Here is a 19,218-nt window from a genome sequence, read left to right on the forward strand (position 1 = left end):
GGCTACAGTATCCGAAGAGACAATTATTGAGTTAGGGTAACATCGCTTCTTTGCTTTAAGGATTTCATCATAGGAAGGATAAATATGACAGTTTTTTTCTTTGACTTGACGCCTGATTAAATTGTATTGACTCTTGCTTAACTTTGCTTCTATTAGAAGAGAAAGTGCCTCATCAGCACTCAATTTAGTATAAGTTGTTGTTTGATTTTTTAAGGCGTTGAAATACTCGTCAGTTTTTGATGGTGTATTGGTAATGTCTTTGAGTATTTTTGCAGCTTGATTGTTTCCTTCGGCACGAAAATTCATTTGCGTTGCATAGGCGAGTTCTACTGCACTAGATGTATTTCGCAAATTACTAGTTTTCATTCTTTTGGAACGATCACTGCTATCTTCAAAAGATACTTTAGGTCGACCTTGTTACGTACGAAATAGAGTTTTCGTCCGTTAACTCGTTTGATTTGTGTTTTTAATGTCCGTGGGCCTAGTTACACTAGTAGACCGATTCCGATCGCTTAAATCCTCCAATTGCACTTTGTGCACATTTTGTTGTAAATGTGGGTGCGTGACCTGATAAGTTATCAGGTGCCGTAGTCACGTGATTGGTTTCGATTTTTGTCAGGGAAGGCGTCGGTTTGTGGTCGTGTTTCTTTGTGTCAGGTGCCATGTGCCTATTTAATCACCCCACTTTGTGATATCGGTCTCTTTACCACTACAGCACTCGAACTGCCGACATCTGACTTTTTTCTGAGCGGTGTGGCGCGTGTGTGAATTTGAATTTTTAATCCGTAAACATCTGGCCGAATTACAGGTAAATTGGTTTTATTGTTAGTTCTTTTGAATTATTTTGTATCGGCCCAATTTTCCAACACAGTATTGTGTTCGGCCCAACCGGAGATTCAGGGACTTTTCCAACCGGAGATTCAGGGACTTTTCCAACCGGATATTCAGAGATTTTTCCAACCGGATATCCAGAGATTTTTCCAACCGGAGATTCAGGGACTTTTCCAACCGAGATTCAGAGACTTTTCTAGCCGGAGATTCAAAGACCTTTCCGACCGGAATTTCAAGGGTTTTCCCGACCGAATAACATTTCAATCGGGGACTGAATCAGCCTGACTGGGACTGCTTTGTCCAGAGTTTTCCGGACCAACCCACGTGTTGGAAAAGCTGACCACCGGCCACAGAGTCTCAAAAGGTCAGAATCGAACCACCACAATTCCTCACTTGATTCAGTTTTATTTAATTTAATTTAATTTTTATTTTTTTTTAGTTATATTAGTTTGCTCTAAACAACTTCAACACTTGTCATCACCTCTGGTCACCTTTTTGGTTGCCGGAACAAGTGTTGAAGCTGTTTGTTCGTTTTCCCTGGTGTTCTGCTGTTTTCTGCCTTAGGTACCTGTCACCAGTCTCTGGACCCCATTTCCTACCTGGAAATCAGCGGTGGCCACTACTGACTACTGGGAAGAGGATACTGGAGGTTCCAGGACCCAAACGTCGTCTTAAGAACTGGTAAGGGCAGTTAGAGACAGTTTGGCACTGGGAAAACTTTTCCTGTTTTTTTTTTTTAAAATTTCAAATTTATCTTGATTTTTCATTTTATTTTAAATTCAACTTCAATTTTGTTTTCTTTTATTTTTCCTTGTTAATTCTTTCGATAATTTGTTTCTCGGCAACTTTTGTAAATTTTTGTAAAGTTGTAAATATTGTAGTTTTGTTTTTTAACTTGTAATATACACGTGTACATATACAACAAATAGTTCGTTTGATTTCCTGCAGTATGTCCAAGTGTGTTCATCTATAGCTAGTTATGAACTCATGCAATTAATCCACGACCTTGAGCTATCTAATTAAAGAATGTTGAAATCTCATTAACGTGAGGTTTGATCATAACAAATTGGCGCCCAACGTGGGGCACGAACCCACGACCCTGAGATTAAGAGTCTCATGCTCTACCGACTGAGCTAGCCGGGCCGCACCCTACAGAATACTCTAATATTCTCTTTCAAATCCTGGATCACATTATGCCAGATTCGTCTTTCAGACTCGAACCAGATGAGTTCTTGCTTCAAACCAATAATCTGATCTTCTAAGGCTTTGTTTTTCTTTATAGACTCACTCAGTTGGTCATTCAAACTGTGTATTTTTTCACAGGACTCTTTGGCGTCTTTCAACAGTTTTTCATTTTCAGTTTGCAATTGTTGTTTCCAATGCAAAGCATCAGTTTCAGCACCTAATTTTTCGTAAAGCTGTTGGTTTTGTTGAGTCAAACCTTTCACTTGAGCTCTCAATTCTTCAATCATATTAATTAATTAACATGCAACGCTCTAAATTGCCCAAGTTTAGAGTTTTATTATCCGAAGCTCAGGCAGCTCGAGCTTCCACAAGTCAAAATGCAATTATGAGCGCCCCTTTAAGACGTTCGCGCTCTGTCTCGGATTTAACGACTGTCACAGATCAGCAGCCATTAAACAATTTACCTAAGGTCAAACTTAATGTGAGTGCTAGGGCTGCACCCATCAAAACAGCCCCAGCCATCCCAACAGCCACCCTTAAAACCACCAAGCCACCAGTGGGTACAAAACGACCTTTGGGTAGTCAATCTGAAGATGGAGCATCAAAACCCAAGGTGTTTAAAAATATCCCTGATTGGGACTATAAGGCTAGATTTACTCAGTTGAATGAAAAGTACCAAATTAGCCAAAATGCACTGAAAACTATGAAACAAGATGTTTTAGAAATTGAAGAATTGAGAGCTCAAGTGAAAGGTTTGACTCAACAAAACCAACAGCTTTACGAAAAATTAGGTGCTGAAACTGATGCTTTGCATTGGAAACAACAATTGCAAACTGAAAATAAAAAACTGTTGAAAGACGCCAAAGAGTCCTGTGAAAAAATACACAGTTTGAATGACCAACTGAGTGAGTCTATAAAGAAAAACAAAGCCTTAGAAGATCAGATTATTGGTTTGAAGCAAGAACTCATCTGGTTCGAGTCTGAAAGACGAATCTGGCATAATGTGATCCAGGATTTGAAAGGGAATATTAGAGTATTCTGTAGGGTGCGGCCCGGCTAGCTCAGTGGGTAGAGCATGAGACTCTTAATCTCAGGGTCGTGGGTTCGTGCCCCACGTTGGGCGCCAATTTGTTATGATGAAACCTCACGTTAATGAGATTTCAACATTCTTTAATTAGATAGCTCAAGGTCGTGGATTAATTGCATGAGTTCATAACTAGCTATAGATGAACACACTTGGACATACTGCAGGAAATCAAACGAACTATTTGTTGTATATGTACACGTGTATATTACAAGTTAAAAAACAAAACTACAATATTTACAACTTTACAAAAATTTACAAATTTACAAAAGTTGCCGAGAAACAAATTATCGAAAGAATTAACAAGGAAAAATAAAAGCAAACAAAATTGAAGTTGAATTTAAAATAAAATGAAAAATCAAGATAAATTTGAAATTTTAAAAAAAAAAAACAGGAAAAGTTTTCCCAGTGCCAAACTGTCTCTAACTGCCCTTACCAGTTCTTAAGACGACGTTTAGGTCCTGGAACCTCCAGTATCCTCTTCCCAGTAGTCAGTAGTGGCCACCGCTAATTTCCAGGTAGGAAATGGGGTCCAGAGACTGGTGACAGGTACCTAAGGCAGAAAACAGCAGAACGCCAGGGAAAACGAACAAACAGCTTCAACACTTGTTCCGGCAACCAAAAAGGTGACCAGAGGTGATGACAAGTGATGAAGTTGTTTAGAGCAAACTAATATAACTAAAAAAAAATAAAAATTAAATTAAATTAAATAAAACTGGAGCCGGTGGTCGGCTTTTCCAACACGTGGGTTGGTCCGGAAAACTCTGGACAAAGCAGTCCCAGTCAGGCTGATTCAGTCCCCGATTGAAATTCGGTCGGGAAAACCCTTGAAATTCCGGTCGGAAAGGTCTTTGAATCTCCGGCTAGAAAAGTCTCTGAATCTCGGTTGGAAAAGTCCCTGAATCTCCGGTTGGAAAAATCTCTGGATATCCGGTTGGAAAAATCTCTGAATATCCGGTTGGAAAAGTCCCTGAATCTCCGGTTGGGCCGAACACAATACTGTGTTGGAAAATTGGGCCGATACAAAATAATTCAAAAGAACTAACAATAAAACCAATTTACCTGTAATTCGGCCAGATGTTTACGGATTAAAAATTCAAATTCACACACGCGCCACACCGCTCAGAAAAAAGTCAGATGTCGGCAGTTCGAGTGCTGTAGTGGTAAAGAGACCGATATCACAAAGTGGGGTGATTAAATAGGCACATGGCACCTGACACAAAGAAACACGACCACAAACCGACGCCTCCCTGACAAAAATCGAAACCAATCACGTGACTACGGCACCTGATAACTTATCAGGTCACGCACCCACATTTACAACAAAATGTGCACAAAGTGCAATTGGAGGATTTAAGCGATCGGAATCGGTCTACTAGTGTAACTAGGCCCACGGACATTAAAAACACAAATCAAACGAGTTAACGGACGAAAACTCTATTTCGTACGTAACAACCTTTATTGCTTGATTTTCGTTTGACTTGATTGCTTCTTTTGAAAAATTTAATTTGCAAACTCAACAATTTTGCATGTGTTTGTATGAATCTGTCTTTAGATCGACACGAAACCAACCATTTTTTTACAAAATCTGATTTAAATCTTGATAAATTTCTTTTTTCGTTCTTGCTGAGTTGCTCATTTTTCGTCAGTTCTAAAATTTTATTTTCTAAAGTAGTGAATCTACTATTAATACTTTTATCGGAAAAACTCTGAACCATGTCAAAAAGGTCCTGGTAACTAATAATAAAAAAGTTTTCGTCCACATCTGTAAGCAGAACAAAATATAGGTAAGTATAGCATTTTGAACTTTTGAAACGTCAGTAAAAAATTAACCCCGTATTTTAGACTTATGTGCAAATATGAGCAAGGTTTCTGTTTAGCATTAGTTTATTAAGTAAGTTTCTTCAACAAAACACTAAGCAAACCCGTGGGATATTGGGCGGAACATAAAAAAAAACATGCAAAATTTTGTCTCTTAATAGTGACGTAAAAACGCATTTCCATTTTGAGTATATTAATATTTAAAAGTATCAAAATGATCAAACATTTTTATGTGAAAAACTTACTACTTACCCCTACAATTAGGTTCCATTTTAAAACAAAAATGAAACTTGTCTTCTACTAAGTTATAACAACAAAACCTTTGTAACGCATCCAAAAAAACTTACTAGAAAAAAATAATGTATTTGAGTTTGACGAATCACTGTCAAACAATAATAAAAGAATGTGACATTCTATCATAGCCAACTTGTTCTTTGAAAACATTGTTTGACATTTGAATGACTTTTAGCCAAATATACCAGGTGTCCAAGAGCACCCTGGACATAGGAGATTAACATGGGAAAATGGTTTTGATTTTTTTGCGCTTGTACGGTTCATTTAATGGAAAAACGCTTTAGATAAAAGTTGTAGAGCACATTTTCGGCTATCTACCTGTAATTTTTTCAATACCGTAGATTGACCATTAAGACGAAAAACGGATCTAAAATTCGGAAATTTTAAATCTCCCGCCAAGCGGTCGTTAAGGAAAGTTTATATCCGGTCGTGCTACCAACCTTTCAAAATCATAACAAATCGTTGTCAGTCATTCTGTAATCAAAACATTCAAAACAAGTTTATTTAGTAATAATTTTGAGTTACTACCTACATACCGCGAAGAAAATACAAATAAATCATGATAAAAACACTTTATCAGGAGCTACAGTCCAAAAATCTGGTAAGTTGCGGTCATAACCTCATTCAATGTCTCTACTAAACTTATTTACTTTGTAGCAAAATTCTTTAAGAAAACACTGGTTTTGCTTGCAAATATTTAATGAGGATGACCGAATCACCTATCTCAAGCCTCTTCATAACACTACCAAACGATTTAAAGTGATAAAAACAATGGACTAGGAAGGCCTGCAGATGTTTGAAGATAAGTTGCTTTACTATACAGGGATCACAAAAGAGGGTAAATACTTCCCTCAAAAGTGGTGCAATTTAGTGACCTATGTAACTGATAGTTTTATTGTATCCTTCTGTTTTGTAGTGTTATCAACACACCATAGTGTTTAAGTGGTTTTACATTGTATGATGTTAATAAAAAGGCATTTTTTATAACTGATTGTCAATGTTTTTTCCCATCTCTACAGGGTAAGTACTGATATTTAATTAGCTCCATTAGTTAACTTGAACATCATTCACCTACAAGGTTACTTGTAAAATGTCTACTAACCAAAAATAGTTTATTTGCAAGTAATGTGTAACTCGAGTTCACATTTGATTAGTAAAAGTAGTACGTCCTGTGAAATGGTGTATTGAATTAGAAGCAAATTGTTTCTCTTTAGAAACTTTCAATCACTACATTTCACCTACCTTTGCTAATTTGGAACTCCACTATTATCCAAACAAACATTAGGTTAGTAAGACAAAGTTGTTTTTAGCATAGCTTGTATGGTGACAGGTTCACCCACTCACACTCAATCTGTGGAACAATCACTGTTTATGTGGTAAGACCAGTTTTCTTTGCCACCTATTGTACCTAAGCTTTTCACTTGAAGAAAATGTATACTGTACCTTGAACTGTGAATAAATAAATAATACAAACGTTCAGTGTACAAAGTTTTATTTGGAACAATTGAGTGTGTGGAAAAAAGAACACAATTATAATGTTAATACCTAAACCTAGTAATAGAACAGCTCATGTAGATAGCTCAATTGAAAAGTTGGTTTTTCGACAATACCTACCCATATACAAAAAGTTTTGTCACCTGACTGATAATTTGACTGTGTAAGTCCATATTCTCTTCTTGGAAGGGGTTTCTCAGAGGTTTTATAGCCAGTTTAAGATTATTCACATGTCACAGGCACATCAAATTTTGAGATTTAAGTCAGATATCAACACTGAATCATTTTAAGTTTTAGTTGCAACACTGGTGGAGACCCTCGCTGATGATAGTCCATGAAGTTAAGCACATTGAAACTAAATCACACCACTTTTGAAGGAAGTATTTGGCCCCTTTGTTGTTGTCCCTGTACAGTAGGAAACTTATCTTCAAAGATCTTCATTGTCCACTGTTTTCATCACTTTAAATCGTTTGGTAGTGTTATAAGAGGCTTGAGATAGGTGATTCGGTCATCCTCATTAAATATTTGCAAGCAAAACCAGTGTGTTCTTAATGAATTTTGCTACAAAGTAAATAAGTTTAGTAGAGACATTGAATGAGGTTATGAATGCAACTTACCAGATTTTTGGGCTGTGGCTACTGATAAAGTGTTTTTATCACGATTTATTTGTATTTTCTTCGCAGTTTGTGGGTAGTAACTCAAAATTATTACTAAATAAACTTGTTTTGAATGTTTTGATTACAGAATGACTGACAACGATTTGTTACGATTTTGAAAGGTTGGTAGCACGACCGGATATAAACTTTCCTTAACGACCGCTTGGCGGGAGATTTAAAATTTCCGAATTTTAGCTCCGTTTCTCGTCTTAATGATCAAATCTACGGTATTGAAAAAATTACAAGTTGATAGCCGAAAATGTGCACTACAACTTTTATCTAAAGCGTTTTTCCATTAAATGAACCGTACAGGCGCAAAAAAATCAAAACCGTTTTCCCATGTTAATCTCCTATGTCCAGGGTGCTCTTGGACACCTGGTATAAAACTCCAAGTATTTCTTTTATGCCAATGAAATTAAAAAAACTACCAGTGTGCGGCGGTACGGTACGGTTATGTCAAACTGGCTACTCGACGCCGGAATTTGTTCCAGAGACCCAAAGAGGCCCAATTACGTGACCAGCGGTGTTCCCGTCACTCGACCTAACCTCTAGGTGCCGCCCCGATTCCCCGGGGTTCAACAAATACACCCTCCGTTGCATACTGTTTCCCCAGAATCATGCAACAGAGATTTCAAGTCTCGTGACGTTGCCAGTCACACAGCCGCTAATCCCTCCAGTATCCCAAACCCGTTCACTACTCCGTTTCCCCGGAGCGAAGTAAACGAGCTACAGGATTCACCGTTCCTGCCTGCTACACCGTTTCCTCGGTGTCAAACAAACAGGAACAGGACCAGAAGGATTACCTAACTGTTTTCAAAATAACGTAACTGTAGCCGGCGCCGTCATACCAGAAACACCCTCAAACGGAAAACCACGGAAAGATATTGTAAATGCCCCAAACGGAAATCCCCGGAAAAATACTGAAAATGCCCCAATTTACAGTTTGTTAAAATAACTACAGTTAACGGTACGGGTTTAAAACAGCAAACAGAACAAATACCGGACTGTCGGTATGTGCCTATTTTTTACTTACAGATACGCGGAGAAAGAGTTATCAATCGGTACGGAACGGCTAGGCTGGCTGGTTTCGATCTTTTGATGATCGAAGAATCCCCGTTTTCCGGTGCGGGACCTTCTTTTATACACAAAACCAACGGTGGGGGATGTTAGTGGTGGTACCCACTCCCAGCGCCCACCGAACCATTTCGAACGGCTCCGGACGGCCCCGACAAAATCGACGCCACGACGGCCGCGGTCTAGCACCAAGCAGTGAACGTCACGCGCATTTAATCAAATTCAATAAAAAAATAGTAACTTCGTTACAAGATGAATAACAGCGTTTTCGTGCACCTTTTTTGAGTTTTGTTTTTTATAAGCTATGTGTAAATTCCTGTAATGGAATTCAGGAAGAATGCTCAGGATACTTGGTAGTTTATAGTAGTTTAGGTTGGAAGGTTGAGTAAGAACCGCTGTTGGATTAATACTGATTTTTATTTAACAATTAACAACTATTTATACACATTTACAAACGTTATAAACAAATGAAAATAATAAGTGCTGACCAATATTGTTCTGTGCTCCACATTCAAAGGTTTGGTGATTTTCCTGCTGACGCTGCGTTTGGTACCTGGTTGCCCGGTGACCTGCTGGCGGTGCATTAGCCGCAATAACCTAGTTAATTACCTTTGTGTTGTTTATGAAATATATAAACTGATAAAATTTTTATGACTAAATGTGAATTTAGACATTCTGGGCAGTCTATTGCCATGCCATCAATGTTCAGCGCCGCCATGGGGAAATACTGGTTCGAGGACAATCGCTTCTGTGGGTGGCTGGGCAGCTCTGATTGTATTTAATAGAATATCTGCTGCATCTCTGTCTCTTCTCGTATTGGAGCTGTTACTTTGTCGTCGTTTGTAGAACCCGAATAGTACCATAAGTGTGATAACAACAAGTATAGTTATCACTGTACCACTAAGGCTTGTGATTAGAAAGTGCTTTTTGACTGTCTCCCAATGCGTGGTTTCAAGTTGTCGTTTGATACTCATTTCTTCACTCCTGACTTCATTAAGCTTGTTGGATGCGTCAATTACAGGTTCGTCAATTAGCGTGGTTTCTCTTCCGTGCATAACTGGGAATAATGATATATTTTGTAGTATAGGTTTGGAGAATGCCTGTAAGACAGTGACACTGTCTGACCTCTTAGGCGTTAGGATGTTCTTCTTCGTTTGAATGAGGCAAGTTGGAGTTGTTTCTATAATAGCAGTCTGATTTAGAGACACATCGTTTCGGATTCCATCGCAAATAATGACAATTTTAGTTTTTTCAGGCGTAAATGCAATAATCAGAGTTTTTTTTTAATACGCCAGAAAGGATTTAAGTTAATCATTTAATACCTACTTGCATTTACATACTAATGGCATATTTTTATTTTTAAAGAAATCAATGAGGGAAAAGCATTTGATTGAAGACATTATATCCAATTTTGTGAAAAAACAAACTTCTCCAAAAGGATTTGAAGTTAATTAGAAACGGTTAATGTTTCTGTTTTTTTTTTAAACAGGCAAATACGTTCTACTTTCCATAAAATGAAAACTAGAGCGTCTTATACTTACGGAGTTCAAACTTTTTAGTTTCAGGACCGGATTCCTGTTTATTTTAACATGTCAGTTAACTTCATAAAGTAATACGTAACACTGCATGCAGAGTATACTTTGGATATAAGTATATTAAGCCTTAATGAACACATATTAACCTTTGTTCCTATTTTTATTTCATGTAAACGCACACATGAGAGTCAACAAGCCAGATCGAAATAATACCACACGTTGATCCTGCTCCGTTGAAGACATTTAATTTCTTCCACGACTGTTGACGTTGGTATACAACATAGTCCACACGCAATACCAACACGTCATTGGACTTTTACCCACGTCACATCCATCAATTTGATGCAAGTAATAAGGAAATACGTAACATTATATTGGCATTTAGTTATGCGCAGTGAACATCTTCGTGGTAAGAGTGAACTATTCTCGGCTTAACAATTATGTTCTCTGTGTTGCGCTATTAAACTATGTTAGATTTAAGAAATTGTTTAAATGGAAGCGATGTAAGGCAAATGGAGTAAAGTATTTTACGCACATTCAATAATTGGTATTTTCAAAGCCTAGATACTTCTTTCTTTATAAATCTACTCCATTATCCTTTTCTGGGTTTATTAGTGTTAGTAAGTTATTTGTGTTCATCATAAGCAATACTATGCTTTAATCATAATGTACTTAGTAGTACCGTAGCTTATCGATTGTTCTAATGGTTTTTATGTACGTCAATCTGAAATTTTGGTTCAATTGTATAATACTGTTACAAGTTAGATATTTTTTCAAGATGGTTGTTTTTAAAGGGAGTATATAAGTGTCCTTTATTTTAAAACTGGGGACCAGTTTTTCTGGGGCGGAGGCATATGTCACGAATGGAAAATCCGTTAATTGAAAAGATGGACTTATTAACTTTAAAAACATAAGAATATTCGAGGATTGCGAAATATTAAGCGCACGAGGCAAGGTTGCACTATGATGCACCGAGTGCACCATATCGGTGATGAATCACCGCCACCTGCTTTGCAGGAATATGAAAAACAGGCGACGAACAATAACAAATTACGTCAGCCGATCAATCGGGTATAAAACACGCCGATTGCAGCAGTATAGGATAGAGTGTGAACCAATCCACAGTAGTGCGACCAGCTGAACCAGGAAGTCGAGATGTCGACTCTCCTCGGTCAAGAAAAGATCAAGTTAAGTAGTCCGTTCTCATAAGTTGTTCCAACACAAAAGTGACCAAGCCAGCCGCCAGAAAATGCTATGTCCTTAGCTTATGATATGTAAGTACGAATTGTTAAATTGTCAACTTTTAGTGTGTTCATGACTGTATTGTTTGGTTAATAGATTTAAGTATTTAATAGAAAACTCAGTGTTTGATTCCATCCTTAAAACTGAGATCCCGGCAAGACGTTTAACGTCGTGAGTCAGTTTAATTAATGAATCCGAAAGGGCTCATAAATTAAACGTGACAATATAAAAATATATACTTTTGATTATGAACAATTTAAGCTTTTTGACATGTTACTCTCTTCTTCCACATGAACGATTGTATAAAAACTACATAATATATTATCAACACACACAAAATAAAAAATCATTAGTCATATCTTTTCTATTCTATGGGGTACGGTAATACTTGCACTGGTTTTTACCTAAAATCACTGCAAGTATTCTTCCAATGCTACTGGAACTAAATTAAAAGATTGAGCTGTCTGATTACTGTATAAGCAGGAATGACAGTTGGTGAGAATTACTGCAGTGAGGTACATTGTTGCTAAATTTTGTAAAAGCAATTTCTGATTTTTCTTAAAATCAAGAAATGCAAATTCTGCAATAACTTTTCCAAAACCCCATTCTACTGCAATTCTCACTTCACTCATTCGGGTATTAAATTCCTGCTGTTCTTGCGTGATATTAACTCGATTGGGATATGGGCACAAAAGCAACTCTCGTATACCATAAACTAAAAAATGTATCTCACAATAAATTAAAAAATGTTCACCAATGTTCACCAAACCTACAACACTCTTCTAACTGATTGTATAACTGAGACTCTCTCGCAAAATGGCAGCATCATGTTTTCGCCCTTCATATCCACCTTTAAGGCTCACAATCATTCCATCAGGACAAATGACTGCTTGATATTTTACACAGTGCGGTCGTTTATGCCCAGAGTATGCTTCTTGGTTTTCTAAGGGTCTCCAGATACCTCTTGCTGTACCATCAATAAAACCAAAACAATTTGCAATTGGTGCTCCTTTTGCTTCAACTGCGTCAGCATAAAGTCTAAACCTTTCCAGATTAAGCCATGGCAGATTTCTTAGGTCTGATAATAAATGTCCAAAGTTATTATATATGTGATTTACCACATAATCAATAATTTTTGATAAAGCTGGTGCTGCTCTGCCAAACAAGCGTTCTAAATCAATCAGCCTGTTTGGGTATGCAAGTCTCCTTAGGAGAATTCTTGGCCTGTACATCGATGTGTACTCTCTGTCGAGAATTCATTGGGAATTCTCAGTGCTTGCGCCAGTTTTGGAATATCACCTTTCTTAAAACGAAAATACCTTTTACACTCTTCTTCAAATAGGTTTACTAAATCGAAAAATCCATACAATTCAGCCCTATTCACATTCCGATTGGGATTTAAAAATTCCAGTAATAAAACATCATCTAAATCACTATCTGAATCAGAGGATTCAAACAAAACCATATTTTCATCAACCATTTTAACTGACAAATGCATACCTACCCGGCACCCGTCTCGTAACGTTAGCGGCTATCGATATAAAAAATCCCAACAAAAAATATTTTAAAATTTGTCAAAAAAATGTTGTCACTTTTAAACGTACCAATAAATTGTTTGGATTTTAAAAACTGTATGACCTTCACGCAATTTGGATTGCACATGCAACTTGATTGTGTGCAGTTACCAACTTTATAAAATAATTGTGTATGCACACAATTAAATTGCATATACACGGCGTTAATTATTTTAACAGATTATTAGGCTAGTTGCTATATTACAAAACCAAAGCTTTAATTTTGCAAAAGAAAAACGAAGCAGTGTGTTCCGTGATATCGTACTTCGGTAGGTTAATAACCCAGCTCCCCCTCTTCCACCATCCCCTCCCTCAACAGCGTGTTGGCCGGTGTTCGCACTTTTTCTGGGGTTTACCACCTTATTTGAGCCCTTAGCTACCCTCATCGTGCTCATTGCGTTGTCCACTTGCCACCTGTTTGCTAGTTTGGTGCATTGTTTGTCTAATTTTAACTTTAAATCTTGTTGTATGAATGGTTGCGGCTTTAACCTTTTTATTGTTAATCTTTGATTGATTTGTGGGTTGCAGAACTATCTACCTGTCGTCACTTAGGTTATTGATTTTATTGTAATCCCCTCTTAAACCCTCCCCCTGCCTTCGAATTAACGGTTTATCATTGCGGTTTTTTAACCTAACCCAGCCCTTAAAAATGGGTCTAATTTAAGGTTTTAGTTTTGTGATTAAATATGTGGTGTCAGGTTTTTTTCTCCATAATCAGGTAATTATTCAATTTTAAACCTTTTTTATTCATATTACATGTGTTAAATTTTATAGATTTATTGCCCCCTTTAAACAACTTTTCAAATTCACAAAATCTTTATATGGGTCTCACTGTCTCTCCCTTTCTAAAAAGACAGCCGGGCGCATTGATTGTCGAGTTGAGGTAGGTTTTCTCGTTTCTTAAACATCTGTTAAGTACACATAAGTAGAGTAAGTTATTCTTCTAGCACCTGAAGATGGCCATTTATATGTCCGAAACTAGTAGAGCAGGCCTTACCCTTTGAAGGTCGAAATAAAGTATTGTGGAGACGACTGCGTGTCATTCCTTTCCTTTTGAACTTAATAAATATTTTGTTGAGATCGACTTTGAGTTTTGTTTTCACTTAAATCAAAATCGGTTGGAACAGAATATCACCCTTATAAACTTCTGTTGTTCCCCAAATTTACCCTTCTTAACACACAGTATAAATTCTTGTTTAAAGAAATCGTACTTTCCAAAAAATTCGAAACACGGTAAGGTTATTCCTCTGCCAAAGAAAAATAATCCAACAGAAATAAGTGACTTGAGGTCGATATCAATACTACCAGTATATTCAAAAATTCTTGAAAAAGCGATGTATTACCAAATAGCTGAGTTTGTGACAACTTGTGGTGTAATACCCCTAAGTAATACCCCCTAAGCAATCTGATTTTCGTAAAAGTTACTCGTGTACTACCGCGTTATCTGATATAGTGGCCGACATTGTTGATGCTCAGGATAAAAATTTAGCTACTGTTCTCATACTGCTGGATTATACTAGAGCATTCGACATGATAGATCATAAAACTATGATTGCAATTTTAAAGTTAATAGGGTTTGGAGAAAGAGCATTGTCTCTTCTCGCATCTTTCCTTGTTGATAGCCATCAAACAGTTCAAATAGAAGGTCTCTGAAAACTTACACAGTTTTGAGTAGAGTGCCGTAGGGGAGCATCTTAGGACCTCTTTTGTACAGCATTTATACTCTTAATTTTACAAATACCCTTTCTTTCTGTAAATATCATTTGTATGCTGATGATGATCAAATATAAAGGGTAATTCAAATTCGACCCTCACCATTAGGATCCCAGAAACCATAAGAGATACGAGAAAGTTTAAATTGGGGAAAGTTGTGCAATTTAAATCTTAACCAATCACACAATTGGGCGATAATTGATACCACTATACTAAGTTTACGTGGCTGTATCCGACTAAAAGCACTACTGCAAGAGAAACCATTGAATGCTTTGTAAGACAGCAAAAGACGTTTGGTAATCCCTGTAGGATTGTGACTGACAAGGGAACAGCATTTACTGCAAATGAATTTCAAGATTATTGCCAAGGGGAAGGTATTAAGCATGTAGCAATCACCACAGGAGTTCCGCGAGGAAATGGACAAATTGAACGCGTTCATCGAACTGTTATACCCGTACTTACCAAGCTTAGTGTTGAAGATCCAACAAAATGGTATAAATACCTTGATCGAGTCCAGAGAGCTTTAAATTCTACTTATCAACGCAGTATTGATTTGACGCCTTTTAAAGTGCTAATAGGAGTGAAGATGAAACGAAAAGAGGACATTTTGATTAATCAACTTATAGAAGAAGAAATCAAAAAAGAATTTTGTGAAGATAGAGAGAAGTTAAGAAAACATAGTAAAGAATCTATTGAAGGTTCAAGAAGAAAATCGAAAAGGATATAATTTACGACGGATTAAACCCAGAGGTTATAAAGAAGGAGACCTAGTCGCTATTAAGAGGACTCAGTTTGGTGGTGGGCTCCAAGTCCATACAAAGTTTTTAGGTCCTTATGAAGTAGTGAAACTTAAAGATAACGAGATGTACGACGTAGTGAAAGTGGGGTGTCACGAGGGACCTAACCGAACATCCACTTGCGCAGAGTTTATGAAACCGTGATATTTTTGTGAGTACGAATCCGAGTCGGATTCTTCGTAGGATGACCGAGTGTGGAATTTAGTTTTATTCCAGCCAAACCTTAATTACTCGCTTATGTTCACTTTGTTTCTGATGTTAGACATTAATGACGTATCGCTTTGGAGATGGACGGACGGACAATAAATTAAATTAGACAGAAGACGAACGACGAAATATAAAGACGCAAAACGACGTGAAATCTAATTTAAAAAGACGTAAAACGACCTTTAAAACTAGTGTATCAAATAAGAGACGAAGACGTGATCTACACCCTGTTATTAAGCCGTAAGCCGTAGTTTTTAACTCCAGACGGGAGCTATTTAGTCTAATTTTCAATTGTACCGTCATTCTCTGAATTTCTCCGTTCTTATTAAATACCTTCTATACCATCCACTGGGGTTTTAGTGATCCTTTTCCACATCACAATAAAGTAAACCCTACATATATTACCTCAAAGAAGATTGTTTAGTACTCGAAAATGTAAAAATACAAGAAATGATGGCCGTCAAAATGAGAATCACCTTGAATGAATTTGAGTAATAATAGCCAAGTAGGTAATAATCTAAAATAGAATTTTTAGTTTTATTATCTTAGTATAAAATTGACCTTATGTTAACAAAATTGTATATTTCAGTAAATTAAGATTAAATTGACATGATTTAGTGACATGATAGTTGTAATTTTTAAATGGAAACACTATTTGGTTGCATTTTTGGATACCTATAGTAACAAATTTTTAAAATTTTGAAATTCATAGAACTTAGTGCATTGAACTTGAGGAAAATGGCTTGCACATTCCTATCTTAGTTTTTCGTAAACTATTTGATAATGACAATTTGAATTTAAAGTAGAGAATTTTTTTATACATTTTTCAAAATTCTCAAGTGAAAAATTCGTAAAACATTTTCTTACCTGAAGAAAATCACAAAAGGCATTTTGACATAGTTCCTGAAAAATTAAGATAGAAATGTTTTTTGAAGTTCAATACCGCATTATCTATAAACCCTACTTTTAAAAAAATATAAAGCTGGCGAAAGTGAAAACTAAATTTTATTTTAAAACTTTATAGTATCCCTGAAAACAAAGAACAGTATCCTATAGCACTGTTATGTCATCATTACACAGTGAGGACGCGCAGGTTGGAACAAATTTATTTAAAATTAAGGGTTTGTTTTTTTGGAAATATGCTTCTACACGTCAATATTTATTTTTGTCTGTGGTTTTTTTTTTATGGTAAATGCATGTATACAGGGCGGCTCAAAAATAAGTTACTACCATCAACTTCATTTTTTCAAATGGATTTGCCTATTTTTAATTTTATTTTTGAATTGTGCATCAAATTCTAAGTAGAAAAAAAATAAAATAAAAAAATAATTTAAATTTTTTCTTAATAAAAATATAAAAATATAAAAATATATTTTTTTTTTATTAAAATTAACGTACATGTCGATTTCTATTTTTGTATGCGGTTTTTTATCGTAAATGCATGTATAGAATTAGCGGCCCAAAAATAAGTTTTAAAATTTTAAATTAATTTTTTAGTTTATTTTTTTTCCTACTTAGAATTTGATGCACAATTCAAAAATTAAATTAAAAATAGGTAATTCCATTTGAAAAAATGAAATTGATGGTAGTAACTTATTTTTGGACCGCCCTGTATACATACATTTCCCATAAAAAAAAACTGCAGACAAGAATAAATATCGTCGTGTAGCAGCTTATTTTCAAAAAACCAAACCCCTAATTTTAAATGAATTTGTTACAACCTGCCCGTCCTCACTGTAGTATCCAAATTGTTTAAAGTTCAAAACCTTATAAAAAATAGTATTAAAAATTATTTTTTTGGTCATTTATTCTGTTATTACATTTCACCACATAGCTGAACCTATATCAGCATCATTAATTAGCTCAGTGAAAGAAAATCATAGTGTAAAATCAATAACAGGAAAACTAAAACGTCCTTGCACTTGAACAATTCAAATCAAAAACAGAAGAACGTCCCTGAATCCTGAATTTTCTTTCTTTTATTTTTTACTTTCAAAGTTTCAAATGGCTTTCAAGTTTCAATTATTGTTCGAACTTCACTTCAATCAGCTTAGCTGTTTACGAGTTTTACGACAGTAATGACAGTTTACGCTTAAAATCATTTTTATTGGCTAGGCTTGAAAAATGTTGGTCTCCAGCTAGACGCAAGGGTTTACAATACACATCCCAAAACCCTACTACAAACTACAAAACAAGAATTACAGAGGAGATCGAAGCAATAACGCCTGACACTTTGCACCAGGTCATGCACAATGTTCAAAATCGACTTTCTGAATGCATCCGGCAAAACGAACATCATCTTTGCGATGTAATCTTCAAGAATTGATTGTTTCTTTAATTTCCAATGTTGTCGGGTACCCTAAATACATTTTTTTTTTTCTTCAAAAGTTTCCATCTTTTTGCACCACCTTGTATAAACATATACCAGGTGTCCAAGAGCACCCTGGACATAGGAGATTAACATGGGAAAACGGTATGATTTTGTTGCGCCTGTACGGTTGATTTGATTGAAAAATCGTTTTAATTAAAGTTGTAGTACCTATCACGGGCTAGTTTTCTGTATTTTTTTTCAGATCTCTAACTTGAGCCCTTTCGTCGTAAAACACAAACAAAAATGAGAAAATTTAAACTTTTAGCCTGCACTGTATAAGCGGTTGTCAAGCAACGGATAAACAGGTCATTTTTTCTGATACAGTTGCTCGACAATTCTGCTGACGCCATGTTAAATTTCACAAAAAAGTAACACACTGTCGCGAAATCCGCAACCCCGTATCTTTAAAAATAAGTGAGATATCCTACAAAGGTGTCGAAAATGGGACACCCTGTACACTAGCATTCCTTTAGCTATGCGATTAATCGATTCAGATAATCAGTAGGTAGGGTGTAATTTTTATAAATTGGAAAGGTAACAGAAATGTTTTTATGCTGTCAAGTAAACATACTGACAAAATGATCGAGGTGAGGGGCACAAGAGGGGTAAAACTAAAATCTGAAGCTGTTTGGGATTATTTCAGTGCTAACAAATCTGTCGATCTATGTGATGAGATAGTCGCTTTCGAGTTACTTTTGACCACATCTATGGCGAACGCATACATACTGTGCGTTTTTTTAACGCGCAACATAGGATTTCACGTGTTAAATTTTTAAGCACATGTCAGACCATGTTATTTTGGAACTACAAGTATAAAGCTTGACGGGTGGCCAATTCGGCCTAAAAAGTGATTAAAAACTTGCAAAAAAATCATCTATTTTCGAAAAGATTTTATCTTTCCATACTCCGTGTATGTATGATAGGTGCTTGTTGTTTTTATATGATAAAATCTTTTCGAAAAAAAATTATTTTTTGCCAGTTTTTAATCACTTTTTAGATTTAAATTGGTAAATTTACTTAAGCTTTAGGGTACCAAAAACACACCCGTCAAGCTTTAGACCTGCAGTTCCAAAATAACATGGTCTAACATGGGCTTAAAACTTTAACAAGTAAAATCCTATGTTGCGCGTTAAAAAAGAAGGACTGTATATGTTGTACAAACAAAATGAACAAGAAACCATTTCGATCACAGATTTAAAAAATCCATCGTAAAATATGTGATCTAATAAACATCAAACTGAAATTTTAGAAAAAGGCGTAGTAGCAAAGAAAATAAATTTTACTCAAGAGATTAATCGCAAGGAAGGTAGAAAATAAAAAAAATTCTTAAACATTTCAGT

The 19,218-nt window shown here is 36.0% G+C and overlaps 1 long non-coding RNA gene and 2 other non-coding genes across 3 annotated transcripts in view; 2 read left to right on the plus strand and 1 right to left on the minus strand.

The window, feature by feature from the left end:
- Positions 1-1,901: 1,901 nt before the first annotated feature.
- TRNAK-CUU (transfer RNA lysine (anticodon CUU)) lies at positions 1,902-1,974 on the minus strand. The gene has a single exon. It is a non-coding gene; the product is annotated as a tRNA-Lys (tRNA).
- A 1,092-nt stretch (positions 1,975-3,066) lies between these two features.
- Positions 3,067-3,139, plus strand: TRNAK-CUU (transfer RNA lysine (anticodon CUU)). The gene has a single exon. It is a non-coding gene; the product is annotated as a tRNA-Lys (tRNA).
- Positions 3,140-8,068: 4,929 nt separating this feature from the next.
- LOC145736284 (uncharacterized) overlaps positions 8,069-19,218 on the plus strand; it is a 96,525-nt gene continuing 85,375 nt past the window's right edge. The window contains exon 1 of the long non-coding RNA XR_014179872.1: positions 8,069-11,081. This is a non-coding gene — a long non-coding RNA (uncharacterized LOC145736284). The remainder of the gene's footprint in view (positions 11,082-19,218) is intronic.

The sequence above is a fragment of the Ips typographus genome, linkage group LG12 (genome assembly GCF_016097725.1).
Source record: "Ips typographus isolate SLU linkage group LG12, UJ_Ityp_2.0, whole genome shotgun sequence".
Taxonomy (NCBI): Eukaryota; Metazoa; Arthropoda; class Insecta; order Coleoptera; family Curculionidae; genus Ips; species Ips typographus.